Raw genomic sequence first — 21620 nt, forward strand, 5'->3', positions numbered from 1 at the left:
GCCATGAGCATGGGATGAGTTTCCATCTGTTAGTGTCCCCTTTAACTTCTCTTAAGAGTGTCTTATAGTTTTCAGGGTATAGGTCTTTCACTTCTTTGGTTAGGTTTATTCCTAGGTATTTTATTTTTTTTGATGCAGTTGTGAATGGAATTGTTTTCCTGATTTCTTTTCTTTTGGTTCATTAGTGTATAGGTTAGTGTATAGGAAAGCTACAGATTTCTGTGTGTTAATTTTGTATCCTGCAACTTTGCTGTATTCCTATATCACTTCTAGTAGTTTTAGAGTGGAGTCTTTAGGGTTTTTTATGTACAACATCATATCATCTGCAAATAGTGACATTTAACTTTTTCTTTACCAATCTGGATTCCTTGTATTTCTTTGTTTTGTCTGATTGCCGTGGCTAGGACCTCCAGTACTATGTTAAATAATAGTGGGGAGAGTGGGGATCCCTGTCTAGGTCCCGATCTCAGAGGAAAAGCTTTCAGCTTCTCGCTGTTCAGTATAATTTTGGCAGTGGGTTTATGATATATGGCCTTTATTATGTTGAGGTACTTGCCCACTATTCCCATTTTGCTGAGAGTTTTTATCATGAATGGATGTTGAATTTTGTCAAATGCTTTTTCAGCATCTATGAAGATGATCATGTGGTTTTTGTACTTCTTTTTGTTGATGTTGTGGGTGATGTTGATGGATTTTTTAATGTTGTACCAACCTTACAACCCTGGGATGAATCCCACTTGGTCATGGTGTATGATACTTTTGATGTACTGTTGAATTCAGTTTGCTAATATTTTATTGAGTACTTTTGCATCAACATTCATCAGGGATATTGGTCTGTAATTTTCTTTTTTGGTGGGGTCTTTGCCTGGTTTTGGTACTAGGGTGATGTTGGCTTCATAGAATGTGTTTGGGAGTATTCCCTCCTCTTCTATTTTTTGGAAAACTTTAAGGAGAATGGGTATTATGTCTTCTCTGTGTGTCTGATAAAATTCCGAGGTAAATCCATCCGGCCTGAGTGTTTTGTTCTTGGGTTGTTTTTTGATTACCGTTTCAATTTCTTTGCTCGTAATTGGTTTGTTTAACTTTTGTGTTTCTTCCTTGGTCAGTCTTGGAAGGTATATTTTTCTACGAAGTTGTCCATTTCTTCTAGATTTTCAAGCTTGTTGGCATATAGGTTTTCATAGTAGTCTTTAATAATTCTTTGTATTTCTGTGGAGTCTGTCGTGATTTTTCCGTTCTCATTTGTGATTCTGTTGATTTGTGTTGATTCTCTTTTTCTCTTAATAAGTTTGGCTAGAGGCTTATCTATTTTGTTTATTTTCTCAAAGAACCAGCTCTTGGTTTCACTGATTTTTGCTATTGTTTTATTCTTCTCATTTTTGTTTATTTCTTCTCTGATCTTTATTATGTCCCTCCTTCTGCTGACTTTAGGCCTCATTTGTTCTTCTTTTTCCAGTTTCAATAATTGTGCTGTTAGACTATTCATTTGGGAGTGTTCTTCCTTCTTCAAGTTTGCCTGGAAACCTATATACTTTCCTCTTAATACTGCTTTCGCTGAGTACCACAGAAGTTGGGGCTTTGTGTTGTTGTTGTCATTTGTTTCTATATATTCCCTGATCTCTATTTTAATTTGTTCATTGATCCATTGATCATTTAGGAGCGTGTTGTTAAGCCTCCATGTGTTTGTGAGCCTTTTTGTTTTCTTTGTAGAATTTATTTCTAGTTTTATACCTTTGTGGTCTGAAAAGTTGGTTGGAAGAATTTCAATATTTTGGATTTTACTGAGGCTCCTTTTGTCCCCTAGTATGTGGTCTATTCTGGAGCATGTTCCATGTGCACTTGAGAAGAATGTATATCCTGTTGCTTTTGGATGTAGAGTTCTATAGATGTCTATTAGGTCCATCTGCTCTACTGTGTTGTTCAGTGCTTCCATGTCCTTACTTATTTTCTGCCCGGTGGATCTATCCTTTGGGGTGAGTGGTGTGTTGAAGTCTCCTAGAATGAATGCATTGCAGTCTATTTCCCTCTTTAGTTCTGTTAGTATTTGTTTCACATATGCTGGTGCTCCCGTGTTGGGTGCATATATATTTAGAATGGTTATATCCTCTTGTTGGACTGAGTCCTTTATCATTATGTAGTGTCCTTCTTTATCTCTTGTCTCTTTCTTTGTTTTGAAGTCTATTTTGTCTGATATTACTACTGCAACCCCTGCTTTCTTCTCGCTGTTGTTAGCCTGAAATATGTTTTTCCATCCCTTGACTTTTAGTCTGTACATGTCTTTGGGTTTGAAGTGAGTTTCTTGTAAGCAGCATATATATGGGTCTTGCTTTTTTATCCATTCTATTACTCTATGTCTTTTGATTGGTGCATTCAGTCCATTTACATTTAGGGTGACTATTGAGAGATATGTACTTATTGCCATTGCAGGCTTTAAATTCGTGGTTACCAAAGGTTCAAGGTTAGCCTCTTTAGTATCTTACTTCCTAACTTAGCTCGCTTATTGAGCTGTTATATACACTGTCTGGAGATTCTTTTCTGCTCTCCCTTATTATCCTCCTCCTCCATTCTTCATATGTTGGATGTTTTGTTCTGTGCTCTTTTTAGGAGTGCTCCCATCTAGAGCAGTCCCTGTAACATGCCCTGTAGAGGTGATTTGTGGGAAGCAAATTCCCTCAGCTTTTGCTTGTCTGGGAATTGTTTAATCCCGCCATCATATTTAAATGATAGTCGTGCTGGGTACAGTATCCTTGGTTCAAGGCCCTTCTGTTTCATTGTATTAAATATATCATGCCATTCTCTTCTGGCCTGTAGGGTTTCTGTCGAGAAGTCTGATGATAGCCTGATGGGTTTTCCTTTATACGTGACCTTTTTCTGTCTAGCTGCCTTTAAAACTCTTTCCTTGTCCTTGATCTTTGCCATTTTAATTATTATGTGTCTTGGTGTTGTCCTCCTTGGATCCTTTCTGTTGGGGGTTCTGTGTATTTCCGTGGTCTGTTTGATTATTTCTTCTCCCAGTTTCAGGAAGTTTTCAACAATTATTTCTTCAAAGACACTTTCTATCCCTTTTCCTCTCTCTTCTTCTTCTGGTACCCCTATAATTCGAATATTGTTCCTTTTGGATTGGTCACACAATTCTCTTAGTATTGTTTTTTTCCTGGAGATCCTTTTATCTCTCTCTATGTCAGCTTCTATGCGTTCGTGTTCTCTGGTTCCTATTCCTTCAATGGCCTCTTGCATCTTATCCATTCTGCTTATAAATCCTTCCAGGGTTTGTTTCACTTCTGTAATCTCCTTCCTGGCATCTGTGATCTCCCTCCAGACTTCATCCCATTGCTCTTGCATTTTTCTCTGCATCTCCGTCAATATGTTCATGATTTTTATTTTGAATTCTTTGTCAGGAAGACTGGTTAGGTCTGTCTCCTTCTCAGGTGTTGTCTCTGAGATCTTTGTCTGCTTGTAGTTTTGCCTTTTCATGGTGATAGAGATAGTTTGCAGAGCTGGCATGAGTGACGGCTGGAAGAGCTTTCCTTCTTGTTGGTTTGTGGCCTGCGTCTCCTGGGAGAACAGCGACCTCTAGTGGCTTGTGCTGGGTAGCTGCGTGCAGACAGGGCTTCTGCTTCCTGCCCAGCTGCTATGGAGTTAATCTCCACTGTTGCTGTGGGCGTGGCCTGGCTGGAACTGCCCCTTTGTTAGGCGCTGGTTTCTCGCAGGTGTGGATGTGGTCTGGATGTTGTCCTGTGTCCTCTGGTCCCTATTTTAGGAAGAGTTGTCTTTGTTATATTTTCATAGATGTATGTGGTTTTGGGAGATTTCTGCTGCTCTACTCACACCGCCATCTTGGCTCCACCTCCTGAACTTTCTTTTATGACTTTTATTCCAAGATGTTTAGAATAGTTGAATAAAGCATGCATGTTCTGATTGTTCCAAAAATCATTAGGTGTTAGCTTCTTTTCTTGTCTGTGTTTATCTAAGTCAAAGCTGTAATCATCACAGAAACAGGGAGTAGTCGTCAGAGGCTGGAGTTGAAGGAAATGAAGATATGTTGGTCAAAGAATACAAACTTCCACATATAAGATGAATAAATTCCTGGGATCAAATGTAAAGCATGGTGACTGTAGTTAACAATATTGTATTAGATCCTTAAAAGTTGCTAAGAGAATATATCTTAAATGTTGTTACCACACATACACAAAACTTGTAATTATGTGAGAGGATGGATGTGTTAACTAATCGTGGCAATTATTTTGCAATATATATGTCCATCAGATCATCCCATTGTAGATCTTTAATTTACACATTATGTGTCAATTATATCTCAACCAATCTGGGAGAGGTGAAGCTGTAACTTCCCTTAACTGACTGCAACAACTTGGTTCTGGTGACATTATTTGAAAAACTGGGTCTTTTGTTTGGTACTCTAGGGATCAGATTCCTAACATCATCCAAGAAAATGAGTCTCCAGAAAATTCTAACAGAGTTAAGTGTTGATAAGTTTTCTGAATGCTCTCCCTACCTAGAAGTAAACATTCATGCAGGATTATATTGTCAACATACCTGTTAGGCAGATAGACAGACATGAGTGAGGTGGAAAGAGAGCAAAACCCACCAAAAGGGACTCAAAGAGTTAACCAGATAAAACTTGAGAACTAGATATGACTCATAGAGTTAATTAGATCAAGGCAAAAAGGCCAGGAGTGACTAGAAATGTCCAGACATTCCCAGATGAGAAATAGTAGAGTACAAGCAGTCCCCAGATAAAGAAAAACATCAGAGCACAAGCACAGGAAACATCAGAGCGCAGCACATGTCTTCATTTCACCAATCAGAGCAGACCTCCAAGGCTAAGAATTGTCAATTTAGGACTTTTCTGCCCTGCCAAAAACCCCATAAAAGAAAGCTCACAGTAAGCAGTCGGGGCCTGTCTGACCTTAGGTATGGGCTCACTCTGTTACAGAGTGTAATAAAAGTTGCTTTGCTTTCTTGACTTTGGTTTCACATTTCACTTTATCTGACTTCCCTGCATCATCAAACCAAACTCCTTCCTAACATACCCATCTAAAAATAGCTGTGTTCTCAGGCAACACAAAGCATGTTAAACACATGATATTGCTTGAAAATGCAAAAGCCTAAAATGTCTCTTGCAGCTTCAGTATCTAGCACTGTTCCAATTCATCCTACATTCTAGGACCTTTAGGACTCAGGGAACTTCAGTCTGTAGGAAAGAGCATTACCCCTCTTCACCTTCATTTCCAGTGTCTTATACCCTTGTGGATAGATAGTTCAAGCTCACATAAGAGAAATGGTATCCTCACATGAAACAAGTTTTGGTCGTTTTGGAAAATTACCAAATTCTATCAAATACAGAGATAATTCCTAAAACCTCTATGTCATGTAGCACAAGATACTATATTAGTTAGGGTTCTCCAGAGAAATGGAACTAATAGGATCTAGATAAATAAATAAGAAGAGATTTATAACAGGAATTGGCTCATACATTTATGGAGGCAGAGTCCCATTTTCTGCTGTTTGCATGCTGGAGACCCAGGAAAGCTGATGGTGTAAGTAAAATACAAAAGCCCAAGAATCAGGAGATAGAGGTTTGGGGGTGGGGTGATGGCATAAGTCTGGGTCTGAGTCTGAAGGCCCAAGAACCAGGGGTGTCCAAAGGGAGGAGAAGATAGGTGTTTCAGCTCAAACAGAGAGCAAGTATGTCCTCCTTCTTTTTCTTCTGTTCAAGCCCTTAGCAGATTGGATGATGCCCATCCACATTGGTGAAGGTGATCTCTACTCAGTCTACTGATTCAAATGCTAATCTCTTCCAGAGACAACTCACAGACACATGCAGAAACAGTGTTTTACCAGCTAATTGGTCATCCTTTAGCCCAGTTAGGTTGATATATGAAATTAGTCATTATGGGCATTCATGTTAAATTTACCGTTTGGAATTTTACCATAACTATAGAACAGCACAGCTTCCATACATGTATTTTCTTAAACTCTTTAGACCATAATTACATTTCTAGAGTGTGCCTGTTTCAATGTTAAATATATTAACTGCCTTCCATACTGCATCACCAGCTGAGAGGATGGATGAGGGGCCTCTGGGGGGGGATGAAATCAGTCCCATTTTTTAAAGAATGTGTGTCCCTCATCACAGCCTAAGACAGATCTGGTAGAGTGTGATATGATTACATCAGCTGGAGATGAGGAAAAACCCACTGGCACTACTGCAAGAGAGTCTTGAACACCATCTGGGGAGTAGGGCATGGCTACCCTCAGAGCACAGCTTGACACACACAGCAAGGGGCCTCTTTAAAAGGTGATTGGATGCCTTGGGTACCGGGAGCTGGAAAAACAAGTATAAGAATACCCAGTCCCTTCAGGTGTTTCTGACCAGAGGTGGCCCTATGGTGAAGCACAGGCAGATCGAGTGATGTGTCGGCCCATACACATGGATAAAGCTCCAGGGTAGGAGTTGGACCATTGTAAGAAAGTAGTCCAGAGATCTAGATTCATCCTATGTCTAGTAAGAGTCACTTAAAATAAGTATATTAGTAATACTCTGGTGGTCCAATCTTGCATGAATATGCAAAGAAATACCGCACTATCCAGGACACCTTCCAGGAACTGGGGCTTAGCATCAGGGCTCCAGATGTCCTAATATGTATGGGTCCTGAAGCTCCTTGGTCATCTGGTCAACTCCACACAGTGTATTAGAAAGCCTACTGGAGGAGAGAAAGGGACATCAGGGCCCACACTGGTCATAGGCTAGGTGTAGTGAGCCTCACCCAGATGATACTGTCCATGCAGACCAATCCCAGGCACCAGAGGAGAACTTAAAAGAATTACATGAAAGCACTTTAAAGCTGAAGAGAAGGGCACCTGAGGATAGGAGCTGGGATCAGAGCCTCCCTTGATTAGGTTTAAGGGTGGTGCTGGGCAGATAAATTAAATTACCACAGGTAGATACCCAACTAGAACACAGACTCTAGAGTTTGTGTTCCTACTCCACTGAATTATTTGACAGAGAAAATGATGTTTTGATAAGAGCATATAATCATTCTTTAATTTATGAGTGTGGCTGACTCCATTTACTTCTGATAATTTTTTTTAAGAACTCACATCTGAATTTACATCCAAAGCTAGGAAATTTCCTCATATTCCTTCATGTTCTTTGCTTGAAAGTGATATTTTTTCCTTTTTATAGAAATAATTCTTAAGGTGAATCAGTATGGCAAACAATTCCATTATCTGTACTATGAACCATGAGCAAGCAAAAAGTTTTATACTTTGGGAAACAAACTCAGCATAAAGAACATTTTACATTTAGAATATCTAGAATGCTTTGAGGGTTCCTCATTGCTCAAAAGCATAATCCCAAGCAATTGGTGTGGTACAAAGGCCCTTTACAAACTGTCTTGTTCTTGCTCTCTGGGTGGTAAGTCTCTGCCTCTGTGCCCTTCCCACTCAGGCCATGATGGACATTCTTCCAGTCCCAAGAATCTAGAACTTCTATACTAATAATGAATATTTATTAGAGTTTAACTTTTTGGAGTAAGAGCTTGTATATTTTCCCCTATTTTTCATATTGTCTTAATTTTCTTTGGAGAAAGATGCCTAAAATAAGGGAGTGAAAGTGTCTCCCAAGTTTCAACATGAACAGTTGTTTCCAATGTGGACACTATGAACTTAAGGGTACAAATATAACAATATGCATCCTGTGAAAATCTTTAAACACTTTTTAAATTTTAAAAGGAATGTGTCACTGAAAAATCCACAAAACATTTAAATAGTCTTTTTTCCCTCTTTAGTAAATACTGAATAAACTTCTCACTTTAACTTATTTGATATTATGAGAAGACATCCTGAGAAGAGTATTTTTCATTAAGAATGACCCAAGGTGGAGCCAAGATGGCGACGTGAGTAGAGCGGAAATCTCCTCCCAAAACCACATATATCTATGAAAATATAACAAAGACAACTCTTCCTAGAATAAAGACCAGAGGACACAGGACAACATCCAGAACACATCCACACCTGTGAGAACCCAGCGCCTCTTGAAGGGGGTAAGATACAAGCTCTGGCTCAGCGGGACCTGAGCGCCCCTCCCCTCAGCACCTGGCGGGAGGAGAAGAGGCAGAGCGGGAGGGAGAGGGAGCCCAGGACTGCTGAACACCCAGCCCCAGCCATCCGGACCAGAGCGCAGACACAGTGCGTGCGTGGGGTCCTGGATACTAGGGAAACAGGGCAGCAAGAATGGTGAGCGGGTACCAAAGGCCTGGCGCCAGAGGACATAAGAAAAGCAAACGGCTATTTTTTTTTCTTTTTTTGCTGTTTTGTTTTGGAGAGTGCTTTTTGGAAGTCTTAAAGGGATAGGGAACCCAATACAAGGGAAACAGGGCAGCAAGACCGGTGGTGAGCAGATGCCAGAGGCTGGCGCCGGAGAATAAAGAAAAACGAGTGGCCATTCTTTTTTTTTTTTAATTAATTAATTTTTTTTTTTGTGGTCGTTTTTTTGCTTTGGCGGGTGCTTTTTGGAAGTATTAAAGGGGCAGGGCAGGACACTTAATCCAGGGGGAGGGAATCCGGGGATCTCTGGGTACCCTAATCCCCTGGGCTGCAGGGAGCATGGAGGCCCCTTACGAAGATAAATAGCCTCCCTGCCGTTCCCCCTCCAACGCGACTCTGCCACTTTGGACGAGCAGCCTGAGCCAGGCCACACCCACAGCAACAGCGGAGATAAACTCCAAGGCAGCCAGGCAGGAAGCAGAAGCCCTGTCTGTGTGCAGCTACCCAGCACAAGCCACTAGAGGTCGCTGTTCTCCCAGGAGAGAAAGGCCACAAACCAACAAGAAGGGAAGTTCTTCCAGCCTTCACTCGTCCCAGCTCTGCAAACTATTCCTATCACCCTGAAAAGGCAAAACTACAAGCAGACAAAGATCACAGAGACAACACCAGAGAAGGAGACAGACCTAACCAGTCTTCCTGAAAAAAGAATTCAAAATAAAAATCATGAACATGCTGACAGAGATGCAGAGAAATAAGCAAGAGATATGGAATGAAGTCCGGAGGGAGATCACAGATGCCATAAGGAGATTACAGAAATGAAACAAACTCTGGAAGGGTTTATAAGCAGAATGGATGAGATGCAAGAGGCCATTGATGGAATTGAAACCAGAGAACAGGAACGCATAGAAGCTGACATAGAGAGAGATAAAAGGATCTCCAGGAATGAAACAATATTAAGAGAACTGTGTGACCAATCCAAAAGGAACAATATCCGTATTATAGGGGTACCAGAAGAAGAAGAGAGAGGAAAAGGAATGGAAAGTATCTTGGAAGAAATAATTGCTGAAAACTTCCCCAAACAGGGGGAGGAAATAATCGAACAGACCACGGAAATACACAGAACCCCCAACAGAAAGGATCCAAGGAGGACAACACCAAGACACATAATAATTAAAATGGCAAAGATCAAGGACAAGGAAAGAGTTTTAAAGGCAGCTAGACAGAAAAAGGTCACGTATAAAGGAAAACCCATCAGGCTATCATCAGACTTCTCGACAGAAACCCTACAGGCCAGAAGAGAATGGCATGATATATTTAATACAATGCAACACAAGAGCCTTGAAACAAGGATACTGTATCCAGCACGACCATCATTTAAATATGATGGTGGGATTAAACAATTCCCAGACAAGCAAAAGCTAAGGGAATTTGCTTCCCACAAACCACCTCCTCAGGACATCATACAGGGACTGCTCTAGATGGGAGCACTCCTAGAAAGAGCACAGAACAAAACACCCAACATACAAAGAATGGAGGAGGAGGAATAAAAAGGGAGAGAAGAAAAGAATCTCCAGACAGTGTATATTGCAGCTCAATAAGCGAGCTAAGTTAGGCAGTAAGATACTAAAGAGGCTAACCTTGAACCTTTGGTAACCACGAATTTAAAGCCTGCAATGGCAATAAGTACATATCTCTCAATAGTCACCCTAAATGTAAATGGACTGAATGCACCAATCAAAAGACATAGAGTAATAGAATGGATAAAAAAGCAAGACCCATATATATGCTGCTTACAAGAAACTCACTTCAAACCCAAAGACATGTACAGACTAAAAGTCAAGGGATGGAAAAACATATTTCAGGCTAACAACAGCGAGAAGAAAGCAGGGGTTGCAGTAGTAATATCAGACAAAATAGACTTCAAAACAAAGAAAGAGACAAGAGATAAAGAAGGACACTACATAATGATAAAGGACTCAGTCCAACAAGAGGATATAACCATTCTAAATATATATGCACCCAACACGGGAGCACCAGCATATGTGAAACAAATACTAACAGAACTAAAGAGGGAAATAGACTGCAATGCATTCATTCTAGGAGACTTCAACACACCACTCACCCCAAAGGATAGATCCACCGGGCAGAAAATAAGTAAGGACATGGAAGCACTGAACAACACAGTAGAGCAGATGGACCTAATAGACATCTATAGAACTCTACATCCAAAAGCAACAGGATATACATTCTTCTCAAGTGCACGTGGAACATGCTCCAGAATAGACCACATACTAGGGGACAAAAGGAGCCTCAGTAAAATCCAAAATATTGAAATTCTTCCAACCAACTTTTCAGACCACAAAGGTATAAAACTAGAAATAAATTCTACAAAGAAAACAAAAAGGCTCACAAACACATGGAGGCTTAACAACACGCTCCTAAATGATCAATGGATCAATGAACAAATTAAAATAGAGATCAGGGAATATATAGAAACAAATGACAACAATAACACAAAGCCCCAACCTCTGTCGGACGCAGCGAAAGCAGTAGTAAGAGGAAAGTATATAGCGATCCAGGCACACTTGAAGAAGCAAGAACAAACCCAAATGAAAAGTCTTACATCACAATTATCGAAATTGGAAAAAGAAGAAATATTGAGGCCTAAAGTCAGCAGAAGGAGGGACATAATAAAGATCAGAGAAGAAATAAACAAAATTGAGAAGAATAAAACAATAGCAAAACTCAATGAAAACAAGAGCTGGTTCTTTGAGAAAATAAACAAAATAGATAAGCCTCTAGCCAAACTTATTAAGAGAAAAAGAGAATCAACACAAATCAACAGAATCACAAATGAGAACGGAAAAATCACGACAGACTCCACAGAAATACAAAGAATTATTAAAGACTACTATGAAAACCTATATGCCAACAAGCTTGAAAACCTAGAAGAAATGGACAACTTCGTAGAAAAATACAACCTTCCAAGACTGACCAAAGAAGAAACACAAAAGTAAAACAAACCAATTACAAGCAAAGAAATTGAAACGGTAATCAAAAAACTACCCAAGAACAAAACACCCGGGTCGGACGGATTTACCTCGTATTTTATCAGACACACAGAGAAGACATAATACCCATTCTCCTTAAAGATTTTCAAAAAATAGAAGAGGAGGGATACTCCCAAACTCATTCTATGAAGCCAACATCACCCTAATACCAAAACCAGGCAAAGACCGCACCAAAAAAGAAAATTACAGACCAATATCCCTGATGAATGTAGATGCACAAATACTTAATAAAATATTACCAAAACGAATACCAAAGTATATCAAAAGGATCATACACCATGAACAAGTGGGATTCATCCCAGGGATGCAAGGATGTTACAACATTCGAAAGTCCATCAACATCATCCACCACATCAACAAAAAGAAAGACAAAAACCACATGATCATCTCCACAGACGCTGAAAAAGCATTTGACAAAATTCAGCATCTATTCATGATAAAAACTCTCAGCAAAATGGAATAGAGGGCAAGCACCTCAACATAATAAAAGCCATATATCATAAACCCACTGCCAACATTATACTGAACAGCGAGAAGCTGAAAGCTTTTCCTCTGAGATCGGGAACTAGACAGGGATGCCGACTCTCCCCACTGCTATTTAACATAGTGCTGGATGTCCTAGCCACAGCAATCAGACAAAACAAAGAAATACAAGGAATCCAGATTGGTAAAGAAGAAGTTAAACTGTCACTATTTGCAGATGACATGATATTGTACATAAAAAACCCTAAAGACTCCACCCCAAAACTACTAGAACTGATATCGGAATACAGCAAAGTTGCAGGATACAAAATTAACACACAGAAATCTGTGGCTTTCCTATACACTAACAATAAACCAATAGAAAGAGAAATCAGGAAAACAATTCCATTCACAGTTGCATCAAAAAGAATAAAATACCTAGGAATAAATCTAACCAAAGAAGTGAATGACCTATACTCTGAAAACTACAAGTCATTTTTAAGAGAAATTAAAGGGGATACTAACAAATGGAAACTCATCCCATGCTCGTGGCTAGGAAGAATTAATATCATCAAAATGGCCATCCTGTCCAAAGCAATATACAAATTTGATGCAATCCCTATCAAATTACCAGCAACATTCTTCGATGAACTGGAACAAATAATTCAAAAATTCATATAGAAAAACACCAAAGACCACAAATAGCCAAAGCAATCCTGAGAAAGAAGAATAAAGTAGGGGGGATCTCACTCCCCAACTTCAAGCTCAACTATAAAGCCATAGTAATAAAGAGACTTTGGGACTGGCACAAGAACAGAGCCACAGACCAGTGGAACAGACTAGAGACTCCAGACATTAACCCAAACATATATGGTCAATTAATATTTGATAAAGGAGCCATGGACATACAATGGCGAAATGACAGTCCCTTCAACAGATGGTACTGGCAAAACTGGACAGCTACATGTAGGAGAATGAAACTGGACCATTGTCTAACCCCATATACAAAAGTAAATTCGAAATGGATCAAAGATCTGAATGTAAGCCGTGAAACCATTAAACTTGTGGAAAAAAACATAGGCACAAACCTCTTAGACATAAACATGAGTGACCTCTTCTTGAACATATCTCCCCTGGCAAGGAAAACAACAGCAAAAATGAGCAAGTGGGACTATATTAAGCTGAAAAGCTTCTGTACAGCAAAAGACACCATCAATAGAACAAAAAGGAACCCTACGGTATTGGAGAATATATTTGAAAATGACAGATCCGATAAAGGCTTGACGTCCAAAATATATAAAGAGCTCACACGGCTCAACAAACAAAAATCAAATAATCCAATTAAAAAATGGGCAGAGGAACTGAACAGACAGTTGTCCAAAAGAGAAATACAGATGGCCACCAGACATGTGAAAAGATGCTCCACATCGCTAATTATCAGAGAAATGCAAATTAAAACTACAATGAGGTATCACCTCACACCAGTAAGGATGGCTGCCATCCAAATGACAAACAACAACAAATGTTGGTGAGGCTGTGGAGAAAGGGGAACCCTCCTACACTTCTGGTGGGAATGTAAATTAGTTCAACCATTGTGGAAAGCAGTATGGAGGTACATCAAAATGCTCAAAACAGACTTACCATTTGATCCAGGAATTGCACTCCTAGGAATTTACCCTAAGAACGCAGCAATCAAGTTTGAGAAAGACCAATGCACCCCTATGTTTATCGCAGCACTATTTACAATAGCCAAGAATTGGAAGCAACCTAAATGTCCATCGATAGATGAATGGATAAAGAAGATGTGGTACATATACACAATGGAATACTAATCGCCATAAGAAAAGGGCAAATCCTACCATTTGCAGCAACATGGATGGAGCTGGAGGGTATTATGCTCAGTGAAACAAGCCAAGCAGAGAAAGAGAAATACCAAATGATTTCACTCATCTGTGGAGTATAAGAACAGAGGAAAAACTGAAGAAACAAAACAGCAGCAGAATCACAGAACCCATGAATGGACTAACAGGTACCAAAGGGAAAGGGACTGGGGTGGATGGGTGGGTAGGGATGTATAAAGGATGGGGAGGAAGAAGGGGGATATTAAGATCAGCATGCATGGGGGGGTGGGAGAAAGGGGAGGTCTGTACAACACAGAGAAGACAAGTAGTGATTCTACAACATTTAGCTTGGCTGATGGACAGTGACTATAAAGGGCTTTATAGCAGGAACCTGGTATAGGGGAGAGCCTAGTAAACATAATATTCTTCATGTAAGTGTAGATTAAAGATAACACAAAATTAAAAAAAGAAAGAAAAGGGGGATTACTCTATGATAGGATAAAACTAACTGTAAATCAATGATTGATGCATGCTTTAAATATCCTTACCTTTGATCACTTAAAGGGTGTCAGATGATCGGCTATGGAGGTACACTTTTCTGATAATATTCTTTTCTCTTAAAAAAAAAAAAAAGCAGTTCCTGTGTGGTGACCTCCAATGTGTTCTACACAATGGTATAAAGGGCAGATCAAAGTGTGGGCAAAGTGTCTGTTTGTATTTATACAGAGGATCAAAGCCTAATTTGGCTACCCAGAAAATGAACTAAGATACGATATGAAGAAGAACTTCCAACATCAGCACTCTCTGGAAGAGTCATACCAGAAGATGATCATCAAAAAACCTCAACAAAGATCCAGGCGATGCTGCAGTTGTAGCTGCATTCATCCCACCAGTTCCTGGACTTGCCATTGGAATGAAGAAGGAGATATCTAAGCTGGCCTGTGCATACAGTAAAACAACAAATTTGACTGGATCTACACTGTTGGAACTCAACCAAGAATTAAGAGAAGTGAAAGTCGTAGCGCTCCAAAATCTTACAACTACAGACTATCTACTGTTAAAAGAACATATGGGTTGTGAAGAGTTCCCAGGAATGGGCTGTTTTAATTTGTCTGATTTCTCTCAGACTGCTCAAGTACAGTTGGACAATATCCATCATATCATAGACAAATTTTCACAAATGCCTAGGGTGCCTAACTGATTTTCTTGGCCTCACTGGAGATGGCTGGTAATTATAGATCTGCTTTGGTTATGTAACTGTATTCCTATTATGTTAATGTGTGTGTGCAATTTAATTAGTAGTTTAAAATCTATACATGCTTAAATTACTCTACAAGAAGATATGTCAAAGAAATAATCAATCACCCATGTTTTCTTCCGTCTGCTACCTCTATAGCTTTTCTTCTTCCTTCCTAATTACAACCCTTAAATAGAATTCGTGCCTCATATCGAATTTACTGAGTATCATAATTCCTCCAAGTGCTAAAGATACCTCAAGACAAATGCTGGGCATAGAAGCCACAGGGCATTAATATGCATAGAAGTAAAAAGCTAACCTTTTCAAACAATATGGCTTCTCTCTCACTTACCAACTTTACATCTCCCTGTATGGCCCTGGAAGATGACTGGTTAGCCAGAGAGGGGTAAGATTCCTCAAGGGAGGAACAACCTAAGACAGGCACAGTTGCAGGGGGTCCATCAGGTGAGAAATTGGGGATCAACAGAAGTAAGGCTTAGAACCTCTCCCCCCCTGTTTTGAGAGAAATCTTCTGCATCCGTGGGTGTTTTATTGCCCTTGTCTAGCTTGGATTAACACATAGTCTACAGGCACACACCTGATCATCTACATTTGCTCTCTTACAACACTAAACTAAGTTTTCTACCTTTATCTTACATCTACCTACCACTTCAGCATTTTATTAAAAATAATAATAATAATAATAATAAAGGGAGAAATGTGGGATCCACATATAAATCAAGTATAAAAATCAAACAAATATTCATATTTGACCTGATTGTTTATGGTTCATAATGCGTGATCAAAACCGAAAGTTTCTGTGATGACTGCCCTTGCACTGTTCACCATGTAAGAACTTATCACTATGTAAAAATTTGTTCACCATGTAAGAACTTGTTCATTATACTTTAGAAGATTGGAGACTGTTGAGAATTAGGCTTGGGGTTGATTAATGATTGTGCATTGAGTTCCCTATACAGAATTTTATTGTTGTTAACAACCATTTGATCAATAAATAAAAGATATGCCCTCTCAAAAAAAAAAAAAAGAATGACCCAAAATAAGGTAATGACCTTCACAAGCCCAAAAGTATGGTGATGAGAACAGAGAGAGAGAGGAGAAATGTCCCAATTTTTAAAGGCTATTGTGGTTAGTTAAATACTGTCATTTGTCATCATTGTAATTCTGTAGCCATGGTGCTAGAAGTTTAAGCCAAGAGGTTTGAGCCCAGTGTGTCTTAGGTAATACAGAACCACAATGAAGCAAATGGAGGTGGCTTATGCCTTTGTTATTACTAATTTCAGATGTATACGGAAGATTTGACCTGTCTTGTCAAGTCCTTAATTTCACTTTATCAAAGAAATCTTGCCACACACACACCAACAACTAGTGAAGACCTTTGAGGTATAACAGAAAGAGCGTTGAGATGTGGGTATGATTTAAGGAGCTTCTGTTTCCTAGGTAGTAATATGAGAGAAGTTAACATGATATATGTTATTCTTTCAAGCTACAAAATTTTGGTCATTTTGATCCTTGGTGATCTTGCAGTACAACAGAAGCATGTTATTCTGTCAACTTCGGTGGCCCAAAAAAATTGCCTTCAAACTTATCTCCATGCACTAGTTTGTTGTGTTGATTGACATTTGTTGATTGACTGACATTAGGCCACACACATTTATATAAATTTACTCAGGTGAGTAAATTATAAAGTGTTTCTATCTTCAGTTAGATATTGCCAGATCTCCATTTTACTCAGGCTATGAGGTATCATCAAGCTCACTTTATAATTAAATAGATTTATAACCTACTAATGGCTGAAATCCACCAAATTGGTCATAGTACATAAAAGAAACATGGCTAACTGCATCATTACTCAATATATTTCATTCACATAAATATTCTTCAGGGAGACTTAGACTCAAAATTTAATCTTGGTTTGATTGTCCTTTCAGCTATTTTCATAACTGTATGTTGCTGAACTCCTTCAACTATATTACCCTAAAAAAATGGTGATTAAGATCATTTAATTTATGTAACAGTAGTGTGATGTCAACTTGACTAGGCTATGGAGACCAAGTATTTGGTCAAAGACTAGTTCAAAAGTTGCTGTGAAGGTATTCTGTATATGGGATCAGTATCTATATGATCAGTTGACTTTGATGATAAGAGGTTGCCCTTCATGATGTGGGTGGGCCCATGAAATCAGTGTAAGGCCTTAAGAGTAAAAACTTAGGTTTCTGTATGAAGGAATTCTGCTTCAAGACTGAGTTTCCAACTTATCAACCTTCCCTACCAATGTCAGATCTGCCAGCCCCTGCAGTCACATAAGCTGATTCCTTACAAGAGATGTCTCTTTGTCATATATATATATGAGTTACATGAGAGGAGATCAGTTTCCATTTTAGGAATATGTTGACAACTGAGCATTGCGCTTAAAAGTTTCAGGTACTGACTGATCTACCTGTCACTGACAAATTCATCCAAAAGTTAGTTAAGACTTTTATATTTGATATTGTAAAAATATAACAAATTTTCTTAAGCCAATCAACAAATTTAGTGTGACAGTAACAAAAACAATGATAAAGTATTTTTGGAACTCAACAAGTCATTTTGAAAGATTATTTGGAAAAACAAACATACAAGAAGAGGTAAGAAAATCCTGAAAAAAAAAAGAGTTATGAGGGAGTTAATGCCAACAGATACTAACCTTTATTAAACATCTATAGTGAAATATATCAGTTTCCTATTGCTGCTATAACAAATTACCATAAAGTTAGTGGCTTAAAACAGTACATATTTACTCTCTTAAGTTCTGGAGATCAGAAACCCAAAATGGGTCATCACAGCTAGTTCCTTCTGGAAGCTCCAGGGCAGAATCATTTTTTTTTTTATTTTGCCTTTTCCAGCTTCTAGTGGTCACTGCATTCGTTGGCTCATGACCCCTTCCTCTATCATCAAAGTCAGTGGCAAAGCATCTTCCAGTCTCTCCCTTTCTGATCTCTGCCTCTGTCATCTCCTTACATGCCTTTGAATTTTCTACCTCCCTCTTTTCCTTGTAAGAACCCCTATGATCATACTGGGGGCACCTGCATAACACAGGGCGATCCCTCTGTCTCAAAATCCTTAACTTAATCATATCTGCAAAGCCCCTTTTACCGTGTGAGTAACATTCACTGGTTTGGGGTATTAAGACGTGGACATTTTGGAGGACATAATTCTGCTTATCATACAAAACTATTTTGTTTCTTACATAGTAATAAATCAATCAATGGAGTAAGCACAGAGCCTTTTGGAAATGTGCTAAAAACCATGTAAAAATTTAGAGTGTAATAAATGTGATTCTAATGTAATAGGAGGTAACTATGTCATTCAATAAAAATACCATAGGAAAAATCCAACAAAATCAATTCCAAATGGATCAATAATTTCAATTAAAGATAAATGCAAAACCTAGGGAACTCTGAGATAATATGGAGGAAATTATTTTCATGAACTTGGACATAGGAAGGCCCTTTATGCAGGACACACAATTCAGAAGCCATGATAAAGGAATTGATAATTTTGAGTATAAAAATGTTATTATAAAAAGTAAAATAAAACAATCAACAGAAAAATTATTTGCAGTATATCTGAGGACATATTCTTTTTAGTATGTAAAATTCACAGAAAAATGAATAAGACTCCATTTTAAAAGCAGACCAAGGAATAAAGAAGAATGCACAAAAATAGATACAAATAGCTTATAAGCAATTGAAAAGAGACCATTTAAAAAATGATAGTTTAAACAACACTGAGTTCCACTTTAATCTATAAAATAGAAAGAAATGTTCATTGAAACATTATTCACAATAGCCAAGATAGGAAAACCCAAATATCCTTAGACAGACAAATGGGTAAAATTTGTTATAAACATACAAGAAAATATTATTCAGACTTAAAAATAAAGGAAATCTTGCCATTTACAACGACATGAATGGACCTGGATGACAGTATGTTAAGGGAAATCAGTCACAAAAAGACAAATACTGCATGATTTCACTTATATATCTAAAATAGTGAAATTTATAAAAGCAGAAAATAGAGTAGTGCTTGCCAGGAGATGGGAGTGGGAACAATGGAGAGCTGTTCAATGAGATAAAGTTTCAGCTATACAAGAGGAGTAAGCTCTAGAGCTCTGCTGTGCAACATAGTGCCCATAGTTAACAATATGCTATTGTGCACTTCAAATAGTTAAGAGGGCAGATCCCGTGTTAGTTGTTTTTTACCACACACACAAATACAGGAAAAACAAAGGGATACAGGCAACTTTTGGAGGTGCTGGACACATTTATTACCTTAACTGTGGTGATTGTGGGGATGGTATTACAGGTGCAAGCGTATGTCCACCCGTAATACGGGGGAGTTGTTAGGGAGTACAGTGCCTTCTCCAAGTTACAGGGTGAGAACCACCAATAGTGTGGTGCAACTTGGGGCCCTTTTCAAAGCTGTGGCTCTTGCTGCCTGCAGGTGTCGCCCTTTGCATCTTCCTGTGCTGTGGACGGGTTTGGTGATCCACTAGGAATCAGGATTTCTCCTGATAGCTTTATGGAATGGATCGATGAGGATAACCTCAAAGAATTCATCAATGCAGTAAAAATTCTTGACTCTCAGAACCCCACAGCAAGCATGTAGGTCATTCTTTGGCAAAAGACTGAAGGCTTTAAGCAAACTATCTGGTTAAAACCAGGCTTGCTATCGGTTACACACTTAGGTACTGGGTATTTGTAGCCATCATGGTGAACACAAATTGGATAGATGACATAACCTTGCTTGATCTTCTCTCCAAGTCTGTGCACTTTATTGAGTTACCTGGGGCGGGGCCTGTGGATTGCCGAGCTGCTGGTACTGCCAGCAACGCACCCTGGCAAGAAAGCGCATTACATCAACTTCCTCTTCCTCCACAGCTCCTGGGTCTACTTATAAGCACCCATCCTGGCTTACCTGATGGCTACTGCCAAGAGAAAAGATATTTTTAATTTTTTCAAGAACCTCCATACTGTTTTCCACAGTAGCCATACCAATTTATACTCCTAACAACAGTGCACCAGTTCTCTTTTCTCCACATCCTTGTCAACACTTTCTCTTGACTTTTTAACACTAGACAACTAAATAGTTGTGAGGTGATATCTCAGGATGGTTTTTTTTTATTTTTTATTTTTTTATTTTTTATTTTTGTAGATAATTATTTTTTATTGAAGGGTAGTTGACACACAGTATTACATTAGTACAACACAGTGATTCAACATTTATATACATGATAATTCTAGGTACCAGCTATCACCATACCAAGTTGTTACAATATTTTGACTATATTCCTTATGCTATACATTACATCCCGGTTACTTATTTATTTTACAATTGGAAATGTGTACTTTTTTTTTTTTTTTGTGAGGGCATCTCTCATATTTATTGATCAAATGGTTGTTAACAACAATAAAATTCTGTATAGGGGAGTCAATGCTCAGTGCACAATCATTAATCCACCCCAAGCCTAATTTTCGTCAGTCTCCAATCTTCTGAAGCATAATGAACAAGTTCTTACATGGAGAACAAATTCTTACGTAGTGAATAAGTTACATGGTGAATACTACAAGGGCAGTCATCACAGAAACTTTCGGTTTTGCTCATGCATTGCGAACTATAAACAGTCAGTTCAAATATGAATACTCATTTGATTTTTATACTTGATTTATATGTGGATACCACATTTCTCTCTTTATTATTAATACTTCTAATAAAATGATGAAGTGGTAGGTAGATAAAAGATAAAGGTAGAAAACATAGTTTAGTGTTGTAGGAGAGCAAATGTAGATGATCAGGTGTGTGCCTGTAGACTATGTGTTAATCCAAGCTAGACAAGGGCAATAAAACATCCACGGATGCAGAAGATTTCTCTCAGAACAGGGGGGGTGAAGTTCTAAGCCTCACCTCTGTTGATCCCTAATTTCTCACCTGATGGCCCCCCTGCGACTGTGCCTGTCTTAGGTTGTTCCTCCCTTGAGGAATCTTACCCCTCTCTGGCTAACCAGTCATCTTCCAGAGCCATACAGGGAAATGTAAAGTTGGTAAGTGAGAGAGAAGCCTTATTGTTTGAAAAGGTTAGCTTTTTACTTCTTTGCATATTAATGCCCTGTGGCTTCTATGCCCAGCATTTGTCTTGAGGTATCTTTACCACTTGGAAGAATTATGATACTCGGTAAATTTGATATGAGGCACGAATTCTATTTAAGGGTTGTAATTAGGAAGGAAGAAGAAAAGCTATAGAAGTAGCAGGCGGAAGAAAACATGGGAAGATTGATTATTTCTTTGACATATCTTCTTATAGAGTAACTTCAGCATGTATAGGTTTTAAACTACTAATTAAATTGCGCACACACATTAACATAATAGGAGTATAGTTACATAACCAAAGCATACCTGTAATTACCAGCCATCTCCAGTGAAACCAAGAAAACCAGTTAGGCACCTTAGGCATTTGTGAAAACTTATCTATGATATGGTGGATATTGTCCAACTGAACTTGAACAGTCTGAGAGAAATCAGACAAATTAAAACAACCCATTCCTGGGGACTGTTCACAACCTATATATTCTTTTAACAGTAGATAGTCTGTAGTCATAAGATTTTAGAGCACTACAATTTGCACTTCTCCTAATTCTTGGTCGAGTTCCAACAGTATAG

The 21620-nt window shown here is 38.7% G+C and overlaps 1 pseudogene; it reads right to left on the reverse strand.

Annotated features, from left to right (window-relative positions):
* Positions 1-19305: 19305 nt before the first annotated feature.
* LOC118924401 (60S ribosomal protein L15-like) lies at positions 19306-19870 on the reverse strand (annotated as a pseudogene).
* Positions 19871-21620: the final 1750 nt, after the last annotated feature.

Source organism: Manis pentadactyla, chromosome 3, assembly GCF_030020395.1.
Source record: "Manis pentadactyla isolate mManPen7 chromosome 3, mManPen7.hap1, whole genome shotgun sequence".
NCBI lineage: Eukaryota > Metazoa > Chordata > Mammalia > Pholidota > Manidae > Manis > Manis pentadactyla.